Raw genomic sequence first — 17,997 nt, 5'->3', positions numbered from 1 at the left:
TCCAATTCGAATCCCCTTGATCCCCTTATGTTGTCTTATTGCTATTGCTAGAACTTCAAGCACTATATTGAAGAGGAATGGTGAGAGTGGACAGCCTTGTCGTGTTCCTGATTTTAGTGGAATGGCTTTGAGTTTCTCTCCATTCAATTTGATGTTAGCTGACGGTTTGCTGTATATTGCTTTTATTATATTAAGGTATGATCCTTGTATCCCCAGTCTCTCCAACACCTTTATCATAAATGGGTTTTGAATTTTGTCAAATGCTTTTTCAGCATCCAATGAAATGATCATATGGTTTTTTTCTTTCAGTTTATTTATATGATGGATTACATTGATAGATTTGCGTATGTTGAACCAGCCCTGCATCTCTGGGATGAAGCCCACTTGATCATAATGGATAATTTTTCTAATGTGCTCTTGGATTCGGTTTGCCAGTATTTTAATGAGTATTTTTGCGTCAATGTTCATGAGTGATATTGGTCTGTAATTCTCTTTCCTGGTTGTGTCTTTGTGTGGTTTTGGTATCAGGGTAACTGTAGCTTCATAAAAAGAGTTTGGCAGTGATTCTTCTGTTTCTATATTGTGAAATACATTAAGGAGTATAGGTATTAGCTCTTCCTAGAAGTTCCGGTAGAATTCTGCATTGAAACCATCTGGTCCTGGGCTTTTTTTGGTAGGGAGATTTTTAATAACATCTTCTAATTCTTCACGACTGACAGGTCTATTTAGATTGTTCACCTGTTCTTGGTTCAACTTTGGTATATGATACTTATCTAAAAAAATGTACATTTCTTTTACATTTTCCAACTTTGTAGCATATAAATTTTCGTAGTAAGATCTAATGATTCTCTGAATTTCCTCTGTGTCTGTGGTTATGTCCCCCTTTTCATTTCTGATCTTATTAATTTGCATGTTCTCTCTCTGCTGTTTGATTAATTTGGATAGGGGTTTGTCGATCTTGTTGATTTTCTCCAAGAACCAGCTTTTTGATTCATTGATTCTTTGGATTGTTTTCTCTGTTTCTATTTTGTTGATTTCAGCCCTCAGTTTGATTATTTCCAGTCTTCTACTCCTCCTGGGTGAATCAGCTTCTTTTTTTTCGAGAGCTTTCAAGTGTGCTGTTAAGTCTCCAATGTGTGCTTTCTCCGTTTTCTTTAATTGGGCACTTAGTGCTATGAACTTTCCTCTTAGCACTGCTTTCATAGTGTCCCATAGGTTTGAGTATGTTGTGTCTTTATTTTCCTTGAATTCAAGGAAGGCTTTAATTTCTTTCTTTATTTCTTCCTTAACTCAGGGGTGATTCAGTAGTTGACTGTTCAACTTCCATGAATTTGTTGGCTTCCTGGGGGTAGCACTGTTCTTGAATTCTAACTTTAATCCATGGTGGTCTGACAAGGCACAGGTGGTTACTAATATTTTTTTGTATCTGTGGAAGTTTGCTTTGTTACCCAGTATGTGGTCAATTTTCGAGAAGGTTCCATGAGCTGCAGAGAAAAAGGTATATTCTTTCCTATTTGGGTGGAGTGTTCTATAGATGTCTGTTAAATCCATTAGATTCAATACCTCCAATAGGTCTCTCAATTCTCTGTTTGGTTTCTGTCTGATTGACCTGTCCATTGGTGAGAGAGGAGTGTTGAAGTCTCCTACTATTAGTGTGTGTGGTTTGATGACTGCCTTGAGTTCTAGAAGTGTTTCTTTTACATAAGTAGGAGGCTTTATATTAGGGGCGTAGATATTCAGGATTGAGACTTCCTCCTGATGAATTGTTCCTGTTATGAGTATAAAATATCCATCTCCATCTCTTCCGATTGATTTTAGTTTGAAGTCACTTTTGTTGGAGATTAGAATGGCCACGCCTGCTTGTTTTTTAGGTCCGTTTGCTTGAAAAACCTTTTCCCAACCCTTTACTTTGAGCAAATGTCTGTCTTTGTGGTTGAGGTATGTTTCTTGTAAACAGCAGAATGTTGGATCCTGTTTTCGTATCCAGTCTCTTAGTCTGTGCCTTTTTATAGGTGAATTGAGTCCATTAATATTAAGTGATATTAATGACCAGTGGTTGTTGACTCCGGTTATTATTATTTTTTGTTTGTTTGATTAATAGAGTTTGTATGTGTCCCTTCTTTGAGTTAAGCTCGTGAAGGGTCGCTAGATGTCTGAGTTATTGTAAGCAGTGCTGGCAATGTTGGACTCCTTTGGTTGCAATTTTCCTTCTATTACTTTCTGTAAGGCTGGGTTTGTGGCTGCGAATTGTTTAAATTTGTTCTTATCCTGGAATATTTTGTTTTCTCCATTGATAGTGAATGATAGCTTGGCTGGGTATATTAGTCTGGACTTGCATCCATGGTCTCTTAGTTTCTGCAGTACCTTTATCCAGGACCTCTGGCTTTCATGGTTTCCATAGAGAAGTCCGGTGTGAGTCTGATAGGTTTTCCTTTATAAGTTACTTGCCCTTTTTCCTTTGCAGCTCTTAATATTCTTTCTTTAATCTGTATGTTTTGTGTTTTGATTATTGTATGGCGAGGGGATGTTTTTTTTTGATCAAGCCTATTCGGTGTTCTGTATGCTTCTTGAACCTTCATAGGAATATCATTCTTTAGATTGGGAAAGTTTTCTTTTATAATTTTGTTGAATATATTTTCTGGTCCTTTGATCTGCAGTTCTTCTCCTTCTTCAATCCCTATTATTCTTAGATTTGGTTTTTTTATTGTGTCCCAGATTTCTTGAATGTTTTGTGATGAGAATTTATTGGATTTGCTGTTTTCTTTGATCAGAGCATTTATTTTCTCTATGGTATCTTCAGACTCTGAGATTCGTTCTTCCATCTCTTGTATCCTATTGGTTATGCTTGATTCTGTAGTCTCTGTTCATTTACCTAGATTTTCCATATCTAGCCGGCCCTCGTTTTGTGTTTTCTTCATTGACTCCATTTCAGTTTTCAATTCTTGAACTGTTTCCATTACCTGTTTGATTGTTTTTTCTTGGTTTCCCAATATATCATTCATAGATTTACTCATTTCTTCGATGTTTTTTTTATATTTTTCATCCATTTCTTTACTCATTTCTTCAATCTTTTTGTTATACTTCTCATCCAGTTCTTTAAGGGAGTTATTCATATCCCATTTAAGGGACTCTATTGCTTTCATAATGGCATTTTTTCCCGCTTCTTCTGAATTAAGAGGTTCAAGTCCTTCTATTGTAGGGTCATTGGGTTCTGGTGTTTTCATGTTGTTTTTTAGATTGTTGGAGGAATTCTTGCCTTGGCGTCTGCCCATCTCTTCCTTCAAATGCTCTCTACTGGATCTTCTAGTACCAGGTCAGGTTCCCTTGTTGGGCAGGGAATTCACTGACAGAAGGCCTACCTTTCCTCAGGCAGTCTATTGAAACACAGGCACTCCTACTACTGGGTTGTACTCACAACCCAGGCCCAGCCAGCAAGGGAGTTGCTCTGGTTAGATCTTGTGGCCCCAGAGGGAAGGGGGGAAGAGAGGAAGGTGTACCTGGATAAAGGCTGGGATGGGATTCGGGAGAGCTCCGCAGGGAGTAGTCGCCTCTGCCTGGTGACCAGATTGTCGAGGGGGGCGGGGAAAGGCTGAATTCCTCCTAGAGGAAGCCCTCTGGCCAGGGGAAAACTCACCCCTCCTCCAATGGAAGTCTGCTAGAAGTTCACTCTCTCTTGCTGGCCAGGAATGTGATTGAGCTGAGACAGGGCTTGCCTGTCCTCAGGCAGGCTCTCAAAGCACTGGAGCTGCCCCTGCTGGACTGAGCCCACAGTCCAGGCCCAGAGTGCAAGGGAGCAGCTCTGGGGAGATCTTGTGTCTCCAGAGGGGAGGGGGGGGGAGAGAGGAAGGTGTACCTGGATAAAGGCTGGGACTGGATTCAGGAGAGCTCCGCAGGGAGGAGTCGCCTCTGCCTGGTGACCAGATTCGATAGTACTAATTTTAAATGCTCAGAATGCACTTAATTTTTGCCATAAGGTTGCTCCAACTTCCAGATCCAAAGAAGTCATGTGGCATTGTGATGTACAGGTTCTTGGTGCACAGTCAGGATTTCCTAAGAACCTTCCTGAAGGAAAGCAAATGTTTGCTTTCACCAGGTTCCTGCATGGTTCTCATGTTGCAACAAGATGTGCAATCACTCTAAAGTTTACCAGGCTCCTGCATGGTTCTGGTGTTGTGATGTGTTATATTCTGGGGGATGTTAACTTACTCTAAAGTTTACATAAGGAACAAGTCATTCCTCAAAACCCAGATCTGAGAGCAGTGAGTTGCCCAATAAGAAAGAAGTGAGTAGATTCCTGTGCACATTTTCCTGGCAAGAGGATCTTTTTCTTTTGGTTAATGTTCATGTTAACATCTAGCTTCACTGTTATAAGCATTCAGAAGCAAATTTCCCATTATTGTGTAAGGTGTATAAGGTGATGCTCCCAGGAGCATTTCATTTTGAGAACTGTTTTATCATCTAATTTCCAAATGTATACTCAACTAAACAAACATTTCACTTTGAGAAATGACAAGCTATCATCTTACTATTTTTACGGGACTCCTGACTTTGAGAACAAGTGTGCCTCTGATTCTTTTGCTTGATTTTTAGTCTCTTTTCCTTCTGATGGCTTGCTGTGTCCAACTTTGTGTGATACTTTTGGCTTTTTAATATTATATTTTATTTTGTTACTTTTTTGCTATGTCTTACAACCTGTACTTTTTCTTTTTTATTACTTTAAAAAAATAACAATCCAAATTACCACTCCCTCCCCTTCTCCCACATTCCCCCATCCCTCCACACACCTTTCCCCAACCCCCTCCAATCCTAAGAAAGGGTAAGTCACCCTGCCCTGTGGAAAATCTGTACTTTTCTAATGAGAGACAGAGAGTGGCTCCAGATAGGAGGAAAATCAGGAAAAAAACTGGGATGAGTAGAAGGAAGAGGGCTATAATCAGGATATAGTGTATGAGAAAAGATTATATTTCCAATAAAAAAAGAATTGCATTATCATATTTAGAATCTTTATTCAAAGTAATTGTTGGTAGCCATTAAACATCACTGAGAGTGTGGCTTCAACATCTCATTAAGTTTTAAATGTCTTGTTTATCAGAACAATTGAAAACTATTAGCCTATATTGCTAAACAATAATGTTATGAAGGAAAAGACCAATAAGCTAAAAGTAGCAGACTACTTCAGCATTCAATGTTGTGATTTTTAGTGTATTTTCTAAATTCTAATCCTTTGTTTTCAATGTACTTTCTTGTATAAATACAAGTTTTTAATCCTTATCAGAGTTGCTGTTTTATATTGAGATACTTTGCATTTCTATTTGAATATTAATTTTCAGATATTTACTGTATTTTTCCATTGGCAATTATCTTGCTTTTATTATATGCTCAAGTAATTATTATTTTAGTGTGACTTAATTTTGTTGACTTTATATCCAATAAATGACTAGTTTTTAACAAAATTTTACAGATCATAATATATTTCTTTAGACTTTTTTTTCCTATTGTATTGGATTAGATAAAAACCACAAGAAAATAGTGAAGATCAAGGGCTAATGATCATCCTTGCTTACTTCTTGTTCTCACAGTAGATATGTTATTTTTCACAACAGTATTTTCTCTGAATATTTATTGGCATTGTTTGTAGAGATAATGAATAGTTAATAAAAGAAACAAAATGACACGCAACATTCTAACATAATGGGATAAGACTATAAATATAGTGAAAATAGAAATCTTGAGAAAAATATATAAATTAAATAACTGCTCTATCACACCTTTATCATTATTCAGGAACTGGTAAAACTGACATTATCAGCTATAATTTGTGACACAGTGTTCTGCCATTTGAATACACATCCTTTCAGGGGTATTGCTGCTCCTGAGAAACACTTTCATCACTTCCCTTGCCTTTCTGCTTGTTTTGCTGCAGCAATGTACTTCTCATTCTCTTCTTTATTTTTTGCTCTCATTTTCAGAGGGATTGACGTATGATGGTTACATTTGTTTCCAAGTTACTTGATCTTAAAGATGCTATTATTGGAAAATAATGACAAGTTTGCTCTATATATTTCAGAACACATATATAAGGTGTTGGTTTCATTTTCTGTAGCAAGGTCTAACCACTGGCATTCAGAAAACAGGTAGTATTTCAGTAGGAAGTAATACAACCTATTACCCAGAGCTCATAAACAGAGCTTGCATAGGATGTTGAACGCTCCTTCTCCCAAAACACAACCTTATAGGCACTTGTAGTCTCTGGGGAAGTGGGAGAACATGGTGGTGCTTCTGACTGCTGTTTTCCAGATAAGGAAAGATGAGGGGGAATGGGAGAATTTTAGTTGACTTCAATGGATAAGAGAGAAGATATCAGGGACCGTAAAAGTCCAGCATCTAGGGATCCCTCTCAGGATTAGATATAGTTCTCCACATTATGTGAAGGAGGCTAAGAAATCTGGGGATTAAGAAATCTGCTCACAATAGCATCTATCTATCTGTGGGGGTAGCTCCACGCCACGAGGTCAGCATCACCACCCACCTCCCACAAGTTCTATATTGTCCTACGGGTTAAAACACAGACTCACACACACAGACAGAGTTTTTGAGTCATCCTCAAGAAGAGAATGCCCAATTTATTCAGCTTAATCTGGGGTTAATACACCCTTTTGCCCCAGCAAAGAAAAACTCCTCCCACCCAGAGGGGGCTGGGGAAACTGGCACCTGTGAGAGCTTCTCCACAGGCAGGTGGTCAAGGGTGCAAGGCAGTGTCAGACAGGTAAGATGGGCCTTGGCACCTGGGCTCTTCCAGGCAGGTTGAGAAATTACCATTTTAAAGTGATACAGAGCCCTAGGCTATTGTACTAGGCTATAGCAGAAGCAAGCTTGGAATTAGCAGGGAACTTAGCTGGTTAGCATAAACATTTCTTGCATCCTGTGCTTTGGAACAGGGAAGACAGGGCTTCACATCTATCCATGTTTCTTTATTCTTTTTCCTTATTCCTCCTTGGTTTCCTTCCGTTACAAATGTTCCCAGTCATATATACCCTTATAACCAGTAATTCCCCAGTTCTAGCAGGTTCCAGGGCCCCATAGAAACCACACAAACACACACACACACACACACACACACACACACACACAAACACACACACACAGAAAGAGAGAGAGAGAGAGAGAGAGAGAGAGAGAGAGACATACACTCAGAGAGGGGTGAGGGAGAGGGAGAGAAACAGAGGGAAAGAGACAGAGACAGAGACAGACAGAGAGAGAATTATCTCTGGTTGTCACATAAAGGTGGGAGTGGCTAGTGCACATCTGGTAAACTCCTTAATGGAGAAAGTTAGTTAAGAAAGGAATTAAATCATGGAATTCTAGAAGGGAAAGGCTGTGTGCTACACTACATTTTTTGGTGGTTAGAAAGAGTTAAATCGTTTATTTTCAGTAAAATTATGAATGATTATGAATTATTTTTTCAATCATGCATGGAGGATGGTGTGTAACTAGCCAACCAACTTAAACAGTCAGGGGGAAGCTAATGGCTCCTGCTTTCATTAGGGCATTCACTAGACACTGAAGGTTTTACAGGCCTAGGTCTGGAGTTTATGCTTATTGCTCTAGGCAGTAGAAACAAAGAGGAGACCCAGGCCTCTAAATTATAGCTTCCAGGGAAATGCTACTGTCAGCCATTCTGATCATAGGTGTAGGGGGTCTGTGGCTGGGTAGCAGTTAATTATCTCTTCTGTTGTCCTTGAGAGTAAAACACAAGCAGTCAGTTTCCTGAACTAAAATCATCAGTAAATGCAGATAAAGGTGAGCTTAAGGAGTTTAGAATCTATTAATAATGGTTAGTTTTGGTTCATTATATTTCTTATCTATATGTAAGGTAAAGCCAGGATATGCTTATTCTATCTATCTAAGCAGATATGAATCTGTGGCTTGAGCAAGTAGTAATTCTCTGCCCTTGGATGGCTGTGACTATTTTAAATGAAATAGTCTTGTCTGAACACTGAACACTGACCAAATGCCTGCTAATAAGATAATTGCAGGAAGACAGATCTCTGTGTTTATCTTGGAGAGAAAAATGAAGGCCGGGCAGTGGGAAACTGCTTTTCACACATAACTAGGGGAGTGTGATCAGTGAGCCCCAAAAGCATGGGAAACAGTTTTGAACTGTGAGAATTAATCTCCAAATATATAACAGAAAGGGTGTTAGCTACAGAGAAAATCTACAGCAATAAACAGCTACTTTATTCACAAAGCAAGAACACCAAAATTTCCTTGAATTATGATTTAACTTTCACCAGAGCCTTGCAAGTCTCTCTTGATAAGAAGGCTGAGCAATTACTGTATAATGTTGTGACTTGTAGCAAGAAGGACCTAAGTTCTGTTTCTTTTTATCAGGACTTCTTCGTTCATCTCCATGATTTAAAATAGTTCTACCACATTTCCTGTAAATTTGATCATCTGCTTCTGCCTTGCACATACCCCCACACTCCTAGCCCCCCTCCGCCCCTGTCTGCACTCTATGTGCTAGAATCTAGTTCCCAAGCTTTGGGCAAGGGGCTGGAGGTTGAGGAAACACAAGCAGAGACAGACCAACACACACACCTCCTATCTCTGGAATAAAAGCCCTTCTTTAATAGCACCATGGAGGCTTAAATACCCTGAAGTCAATGGACAACAGGTGAAAATTCCATCCTCTGATACTCTAGGCAAAGCACAACTTTTAGTAACTTCAATTAGAAGGCTCTAGACAGGGAAGAGCAGCTGAAGTCCAGGACTCAATTAGTCCCAGCATGCCTCAAACACTCCATTGAATATATGCTTTTTCTATTTCTTTTTTAGTTTATTGTCATGGAGTAAAGTGTGTAGGCAGAAGCTGCTCATTCATTCTGGGCACTTAGACCAGAAATAATCACTCAGAAATTATATTATTGCAATATTGTTTGGCCAATAACTTAAGTGTATTGCTAGGTAGCTCTTATATCTAAAATTAACCCATTTCCATTATTTTCTATTTTACAATGAGGTTCATGGCCTACCTGACAGTTCCAGCTGGCAGCTCACCTCTTTTTCCTGGTGTCTATGTGTCATCTCCCTGACTCTGCCTACTCTCTCTAGGTATATATATCCCTTCTAGTCTGTCTATATTCTGTTAAACAATGCCTGAAACAGATTTATTCAGTAACTAATAAAAGCAGTACATAGACAGAAGGACTCCCACACCATTTCCCCTTTTCTGTTTAAATAAAAAGGAAGACTTTAAATTTAACATAGTTAAATTATATGTAACAAAACAGGTATGAAGCATGAATTACAGTTACAATATTTATATCTGCTTTATCTTATATCATAACCAATGAAAATTATAACTATCTATTCTTCAAATCAATAAAAGACTCCAGAAGGATATATTACCTAAGTTAAAAGGAAGTGGCTTGAAAGCAACTTCCAAAACTCTAGAATTGACAGAGACATCTTGCTGCCTGGACAGTTACCCAGTTCTTCTGTGATGTAGTGGGTACCCATCTTCAGCCTACTGACCCATAGTATCTGGCAGACTTTTTCATTAAATGTCAAAAACAGTTCCACCTGTTTTGGAGTTTATCAGTCACTTTCTTCTGTGTCCTGAAGAATGTTTGGCACTCTTTTATAAAGCAGGAACCCCAAAGGACACTCTCACCTATTTTAGGAAGTTTCAACCCTCATTTTTCTGTGGGTCCTGCAAGTCCAGTCAAGCAGTTCAGGCAAATCAGTTTCTTGCCCAAATGTCTAATAAACTCTATAAGGAGCCTCTTTGATGCCTTTATTTCTCTTGAAATAATTGGTGCTCTCAGGAGAAGAAGTGTCTCATTGTCATGAAAAGTCAAAATTCTTAAAACATTTTAAATTCCATATTCTGTAGGTCTTTGAAAGGTTTGAAGATTATCTATTTAACTGAATATATCTCTAAATATCTAGAAAACCTAACTAACATGACTGTATTCTTGACTGTTATAGAAAATAGTCTATTAATCTAGATTTCTTAATTATACATTACATTATAATGACTTGCTCAAACACAATACCTTAAGCAAGAGCAGAAATAAACATATAGCAAAATGGACCTTAAATTTGTATCACTAAACTGAGATCCATACCAATGACAATCTCTATAGCATATTCCCCTTTAAATGTAAACAAACATTTATAAACAATATTTGGGAATATGGGGATAGTTCTCACCTAACTTCTTCCTGCTTTTTGTTGGGCAAATGTATTTTGAGGATGTTCATGGTGACATTTTAGTGGGTCTTGGTCCATCAAACCACATTAGTCTGGAAGGATTCCACAGGTTCTCATCCTCTGTGGAAACAAAAGACAAACCTCTTTTCCAAAACAACATATCTTTAGACTCAAATTCTGAAGTCATGACACCTTTAAATTATATAAGTTGGTTTATCTTAGCAACCCATACACTGAAATGTTTCTCTGTACTTAGGTCCTTCAAAGTCAAGAATTCAAAGAAAACACAATAATATAGATAATCTGGACACTTTATGTGACTTATTTTTCTTACTCTAATTCTTTTTCTACATATTTAATATTTATTTTATTATCTTTCCTCTTTTAATCTATGACTGTCTGTAATCTTTTATATTACGTTTACTGTCTCTTTATTCTTTTTCTTTTTTCTCCCAAGTCTATGTAAATTTTTTAAACACACTGTGCCTAGTTTAGAGGTCTTTATGTCTGAATCTGTCCTATTGTATATCTGAAATCCTTTTCTGTCCAGGAGCATTTCTTAAAATTCTTGGCAGTGGTATGACTAGGACTAAGGCTGCTTTGCCTCTTGGCTCCACCCAGTCGAACAAGATCAGTAATGATGCACACCTTGAGTGTGTTTCTGAGAGCAGTTATAGAAAGCATTATTGGGTGCAGAAGACTTACTCTGAATGTAGGTGGGACTGTCCCATATGTTTGGATACTGGGTTAGATAAGAATAAGTATCTGAGTGCAAGATTCATTCAGCAGATATTTGCTCTGCTCTGCTTTGTAATGTCAACATTCTACTCCAAAGCATGAAAGAACTTGCCTTCATGCCTTCCCTGACATGACAGACCATGCTCTCAAACTGTGAGCCAACAGAATTCCTTTTATCATTTAGCTCTCATTATCTACTTAGTCCAGTGATGACAATAAAACAACTAATCCACGAACTTTAAGAATGTCCTTCTTTCTTTTCATGATGTAGTTGGTCGCCATCGTGCTTGAAATCCATTCACTTAGGCAGGACAAAGAGAAACTATTCATGTCTATCAGTCAAAAGGAACTGAACACTTCCTTCAGTGTCTAATAATGGTGCTTGATTGTGCCAGGAATTCATACCAGGAAAATAATTTAACCTTTCTCTTGTGAAAAGCTTCTATTATGTATATATGGAAAGAAGACAAAGGTTAAGAAAATACTCTTTCACATTACAGAGTTTTGAGCTTAGCTCTGCACACACTTAATTGTATCCTGTGAAAAAATTTACTCTTTTTTAATTCATGGCTTTATTTCTATCATTGTGTACATACATAAAACATATAAAATTAATCCAATGAACCTCAGGATTTAAGTAACTCTAGAAATACACACATATTTTATATCCTCTTCCAAAATTTAAAACTGTAAGAATAATTTTTTTACAAGACAGGGTTTTGCTACATAGCTCCAGCTGTGCAGGAATTCACTATATCGACCACCTGCTTCAATCTCACAGAGCTTACCTGCCTCTGACCTCCATATGCTGCAGTTAAAGGGTTTTAAAGGTAAAGCTAAACATTACTGACTACATTTTCCTGTTATTTTCTCTTCTATATTTTTTCTATTAAATGCTAATTAGCTACCTTCATATATAAATATATGAAATGTTTAATTTAGATACCCAACAGTCAAGTCCAGAAAAAATTAGTGAATACACTAAGCTCATTTATTACAGCAGTGTTAAACTTCCCACTCTCAACATCACGTAAAGGAATCTACATCTAATCTAATTTCTAGCTTTCTCCCAGCTTTGAGACTTAATATATAGCACATGCCATCTGTAAGCATTAACCCTCTCACTCATGCCTTCTATTACTCAATGGAGAATTGTTCCCATAATCATTACTTTGAAAGAAGCCTATGTGGCATCAAAATAATACTAACCATTTAGGTTTGCATACATATTCCCTGGAATATAATGTAAGGTCATTCTTATATACTGTATTAAAATTTTAAATTCCTACCACTAAGGATTATCCAATATTAGTGTAATATTGCTTTACAGACATCTTGCTTTCCTTCTTGAAGCTTCTTTTCTGCTGCTTCCAAAACATTTACATAGTCTACAAATTTTCCTCTGTTCTCAGATTCTTCTCCATCATATTACATCATGGTTATGTATAAAATCTGTCTCCAACTACTTCACTCATGATTCCATGAAGGATTTTCTCATATACTCTTATATTTGAAGGGTTTTATCTATAGTCAATAGATTCATAGAGGCCCAAATACAATCAAAAGTATAAACTTAATTTTAGAAAGTCAAGTTTTTAGGCACAACATTAAATATTACAAATATTGTAAAATATCAAATATTTATCTACTATAAAATGCTAAAATATTCTTGAAGCTTTAGAGTACAACTTAGATTATTTTTAATATAGAATGTATTAAAATATCATTAAAAAGCACCACATGAGACTGAAAATATAGATTAAACGTAGCAAATTAATCATAGATGAATTTGATAGATTTTTAAGTTGTAGAAGTCAGAGGGTGATGTTGTTTGATTTAATTCTTACTTCATTCTCTATGTTGTCTTTGGTGTTCATTCAGACAATTAACTAGATTCATTCATACATCAAGCTTTCCTTTATCAAACATATATCTAGAGTATTTTAAGTTTTTGAGATAACTTTTGCTTTCTTTTTCAGGATACTAGCGAGTTACTTCTTTGGCTTTCCCATCACTCATGATTGCTCATCTTTCCTCGATGCTTCCACATAATGTTGATAAAGACTACGGCAAATGAGGAAAGACTCTCACCTAAAATTTCTGTATGATTTTAGATTTTCCATTTTATATTTTAACCCAATAGCACTAATGATCCTGATAGAAATACATTTAATTACGCAAGAAAATAAATAGCATTTGCATCATCCCTTGTGTGGTCTTCTTATTGTAATTCACATCACAAATACAAATAGACACCCTCATTCAGTCACTGTCCCTTCCTCAATTTTACTCAGTGAAATTTCTTTAACAGTTTTGGAAGTCAGTTAATTAAAATCTACTGCCATAGCCATATAATCCCTTATGCAGTGTTCTTAGTAGCTATAATTTTGGTTTACTTAGTAAATTGCTGTTGTGCTCAGTAATTTTTCCTGTGAGGGAGAGCTCCTGGAGAGGAGTTGTGTCTACAGAGCCTGATTGGCTGACAAGAAATTTAGAAGAAGAGAAATGTTGGAATGTCGCACATCCAAGGTCTGGTCACCTTACCTTGGCTTGTTCTTACCCAAGAACAACTTCTGTGTCAGACTAATATCCCATGGAATAGATAAAAAACCTTTTAGTATCTATTAGTTCAGTTAACATCTTGGGCCCATTAAAGATTTATATCAGTGTAACTATTTCACATGTACCCAGTAATTTATTTCAGATTTGCCTTGATTTATGAATTTTTTTGTTCTATAAATCTATAAAATGCCATGAAACTACTTCCACAGTGAAATATGGAATTTGAGTTTACTAAACTAGGTTGTTTGGGCTATTGCCACTCAGAAAGATTTCAGAATAAGAAATTTATAATCTCTATAGTAGGAGAACCGTGGTTTTGTCTGATATACCCACACTTTTCTATTTTCTATATATTTATGTCTCACTCCTTTCAGGTAGGAAAGTAACAGTCCTTGTCACTTTATAAGAGAATCAAAGTGACTCCCCAAAGTTGTTTCTGATCTTTATATGAGTGCCAGACCACTCATACACCCATATATACACAGATATCATAAATACATGCAAAAAAATTAATTAAAAATTACAGCTACAAAAAAGAAAGAAAGAAACCCAGTCTGTAGTGGCTCATGCCTTTAATCCTAGCATTCAGGAGGCAAGGCATGCAGAAGCCTGTGAGTTCAAGGCCAGCGTGGTCTACTGGACAATTTCCAGGGCAGGCTCAAAAACAACAGAGAAACCCTGTCTCAAAAAGCAAAAACAAACAAAAATATATTTTACATTTATTAGAGAGCTTGAAATTAAGAGAATAAAGCAAAATTCACTTGAAAACATCAAGGACTGGATACAAGTAATGTTGGTAAAGAACTCTGATGGAATTTGGATCTTTTATCTCAAATTAAAGGTCAGAGCTGCTGTTGAAAGGCAAGATGATAGTGGATCAAAAGCAGACATAAAGATCATTCGAATAAGTTAGGAGCTCAAATACATCACCATATTTTGACCACCTAATGATTGATAAAAGCTTAGAAGTATACAATGGAGAATGACAATCATGTCAACATATGGTTTGGAAAAACTAAATATTGGAGTCCAGAAAAATAAAATAGGATCTCCATCTCCAAGTTTGTTCATAAACAGATGTAAAATGGATGAAATGCCTTCTTTTAACAACTTAAATGTTCATCTGAGCATGTTTGCACTAGACTTTCATCTCAGCACTTGGGAGGCAACATGATGTTGTTCAGGGGATCTTGTTCCATCAAAACATATTGGTCCATAAGGAGTCCACAGGTCTTTATTTTCAGTGGAAACAAAAGAAGAACCTCTTTCTCAGTGCAATGTATCCTTAGACCCAAATTTAGAAATCATGACATCTTTAGAACATATATGCCGGTTTAGCTTAGCAACTCATACAATGAAATGTCTCTCTGTACTTAGCTCCTTCATAGTCAAAGAAGACAGAATAATATACATAATCCAGACTCTGTGTGTATTTCTTTTTTACGTGGATTATTTTTACTCTATTATTTTTAATATTTATAATCTATGACCTTCTGTACTGTTTTTTAAAGACTTTACACCCCCTTTTAAAAACCATTTACTTTTTTCCCAACATGTATACTTTTTTTCTTCTCTCTCCCAAGCCTACGTACATTCACCTAACACTGTGACCCATTTAGAGGTCTTTTTTGTCTGGATCTGTCCTATTGTGAATCAGTAATTCTTTACTGTTCAGGAGCACATCTCAAAATGCTAAATGCTTCTTAAAAACTTAAACTGTGTCCTTGCTAGGGAAAATACAAAAGTTCCTGCTTGCCCCACCCAGTCCAGCATGGAGGAGCTGCTTACCTTCTCTGACAGCGACACACACTGCCCCACTTCCAGGCATACAACTGGTCCAAGTTGCCATAAAACAAACCACAGTATGCTGCTCACAAACCCCATCCAAACATTCAGTTTCCCAAAAGAGTCAGAGTTCATATGAAGCTTCCATTTTGAAACCACAAGGCTGCTATGGCTGAATCAGTAAGACCTCTCTTAAAGGAGCCACTGCATGCTGCCAGCAAGTAAAGGCTGTTCGGGGGTGGGGGGAGGATCCTGCTAAGCTTTCTTTCTGGTGTCTATAATTCCTTTACAAGTCATCTCAGGTTTTAAATGGATTTAGTCCGCCGAGTTGGTGGTAATTTGTTGTAAAAGGGGGTTGCTTATTGGTGTAAGCTGGGCTGTAAGCTAGCAGCCCAGCTAGCTTAGACCTGAAATAATCACACAGAAACTGTATTAATTAGATCATGGATTGGTCCAATAGCTGTACCTTCTTATTGGCCAACTCTTATGTTAATTTAACCCATCTCTATTAATCTATGTATTGCCATGTGACAGTGGCTTACCAACAAATTTTCAGCATGCCTGACTCTGGAGGTGACTCCATGGAGTCTCTCTCACTCCCCCCTTCTTTCTCACAGCATACATCTTAGCTTTCCCCACCTAGTTCTGTTCTTCTCTGCTATAGCCTCAAAGCAGTTGTTTATTCATTAACCAATAAAAACAACGCATAGACAGAAGGACCTCCCACATCAATATTATTTATATTTAAATCTCCAGTTACATGTGTTTCATTTGAAATTCCAATGGAGTTCAGATAATTGGTAAAAGGCCATGCTGGGGTGAGCTCTCATGTTAAGAGATTTAGAAAGCATTCATATAAAGTCTTCAAGAGTATTAATGGAAGAAGACATGTTAAAATGAAATGGGAAAGAGCAGGCAGGGTAGAAGAAGGAGCACAAAGAGGAAGAAATAGCACTAAAGACTTCTCTAAAATGTCATAGAAAACATAGACACTGTTTTAGAAGCGCTATCTTTCTCTCTGTCTGTCAAACTGCCTGCCAATCTTTCTGTTTGCTTGCCAGCTTCTCTCTCTCTCTCTCTCTCTCTCTCTCTCTCTCTCTCTCTCTCTATTTTGTGTGTGTGTGTGTGTGTGTGTGTGTGTGTGTGTGTGTGTGTGTGTGTGTTGATATCTCCTTAAGAGCTGTAGTGTATAATAATCCTGACTTGGAATTGCAAATTAGAATATCTGCAGATAGGGATTGCATTAGACCAGCACTTGATATTATTTAAAACTCTTCATATTAAGAAAATCTTTTGGGCCTGGCAGAGATGGTGCATTCCTTTAATCCCAGTAAATGGCAGACAGAGGCATACAGATCTCTGTGAGTTTGAGCACCCTGGCCTATAGAGTTCCAAGAGAGGCAGAACAGTTACACAGAGAGACCATGTCTTAAAAAAAAACAGAAAAAAAGATGAAGATGAAATAATTTTAGAAAGATATTTGTGAGAAATTGAGATATTGATAGTAGTAAGAACCTATAGTTGAACAATATTCCAATATGGTTTATAAAATGATATGTTTAAGGAACTTGGTCTTGTGTAATGAACATATTAATTTACATATTAATAAAATAATTTCTATATGAAAATACAGGATATTGGAAACTTAGCATTTAGCATGCCAGTTTTACTTATTTAGGTTTGTGTAGTTGCCAGTCTAAAAATTGAAGAAATGATCTATTTTACTTTGACATACAGGCTTGAACAGAAATCAAATCATTATATGTTAGCCTCATACTTCAGCTATACCATCTACAACTATGCTTAACAGAGTAACCAAACACAATCTGTTTGAAAGGCAGAAGTGGTTTAGTATATTCTCACTAGATTTTATGTTGCTGCCTAACTAATGTTTTATTAATTAATATTTCAGGGTTAACGTGACATCATTTTCCCAGTAAATTAATATATTTTAAACATACTCTTTTGTATATAGTGTATTTCTGTTTATATTTTAATATATTTTCATATTGATTGTGTTAACCACATTCTTTCTCAATATGAACAACACTACAGTAAGTTTATATGAAGTTCTTTCAAAATAAACCAAGTTTAGTCACACATTACTTTTTTGTGTCAAGGGTATTCAAAATTAATCCTAACATTAATTTGAAACTTAACATTTACTGTTTTAAGCACAAATTATCTCAATGTGCTAAATAAGCTGAGAGTTCAACTTTCCTACCATACTGTTCCCTGACTTTGGAAAGGAAATATTTACTTTATGTAATTGTATATTTATGCAGTAATTTAACTTTTTCATTTTACAAATGCCCAGTTTAAACCATTACCTCAGCAGAGACTCCTGTTCTTAATCTGTGAACAATCCAGCAACTACAGATATCTTTGGATACTTAAAGTATAAATATATACATTTTTCATTATGAAATAAGTCTTTAGGAGTCAAGGACAAAAAGTAGACCAGGATTGGCCATGTAATGGTTAATTTAGAATGTTGATTTGATTGTGTTATGAGACACCTTTGACAGTCCCCTGATGATGTACACCTTTGGGTGTGTTTGTGAGAGCATTTCTGAAAATTTTTAACTGGGGGGGGCAGGATGTACCCTAATGTAGTTGACACATTCAATATACTTTTGACCTTGTTTAAATAACAGCATGTACCTCAGTTTGAGATTTCCCATTTCCCAGATACCT

The sequence above is a fragment of the Myodes glareolus genome, chromosome 8, assembly GCF_982192425.1.
Source record: "Myodes glareolus chromosome 8, mMyoGla1.1, whole genome shotgun sequence".
Classification (NCBI taxonomy): Eukaryota; Metazoa; Chordata; class Mammalia; order Rodentia; family Cricetidae; genus Myodes; species Myodes glareolus.
This window is presented reverse-complemented; position numbering follows the sequence as displayed.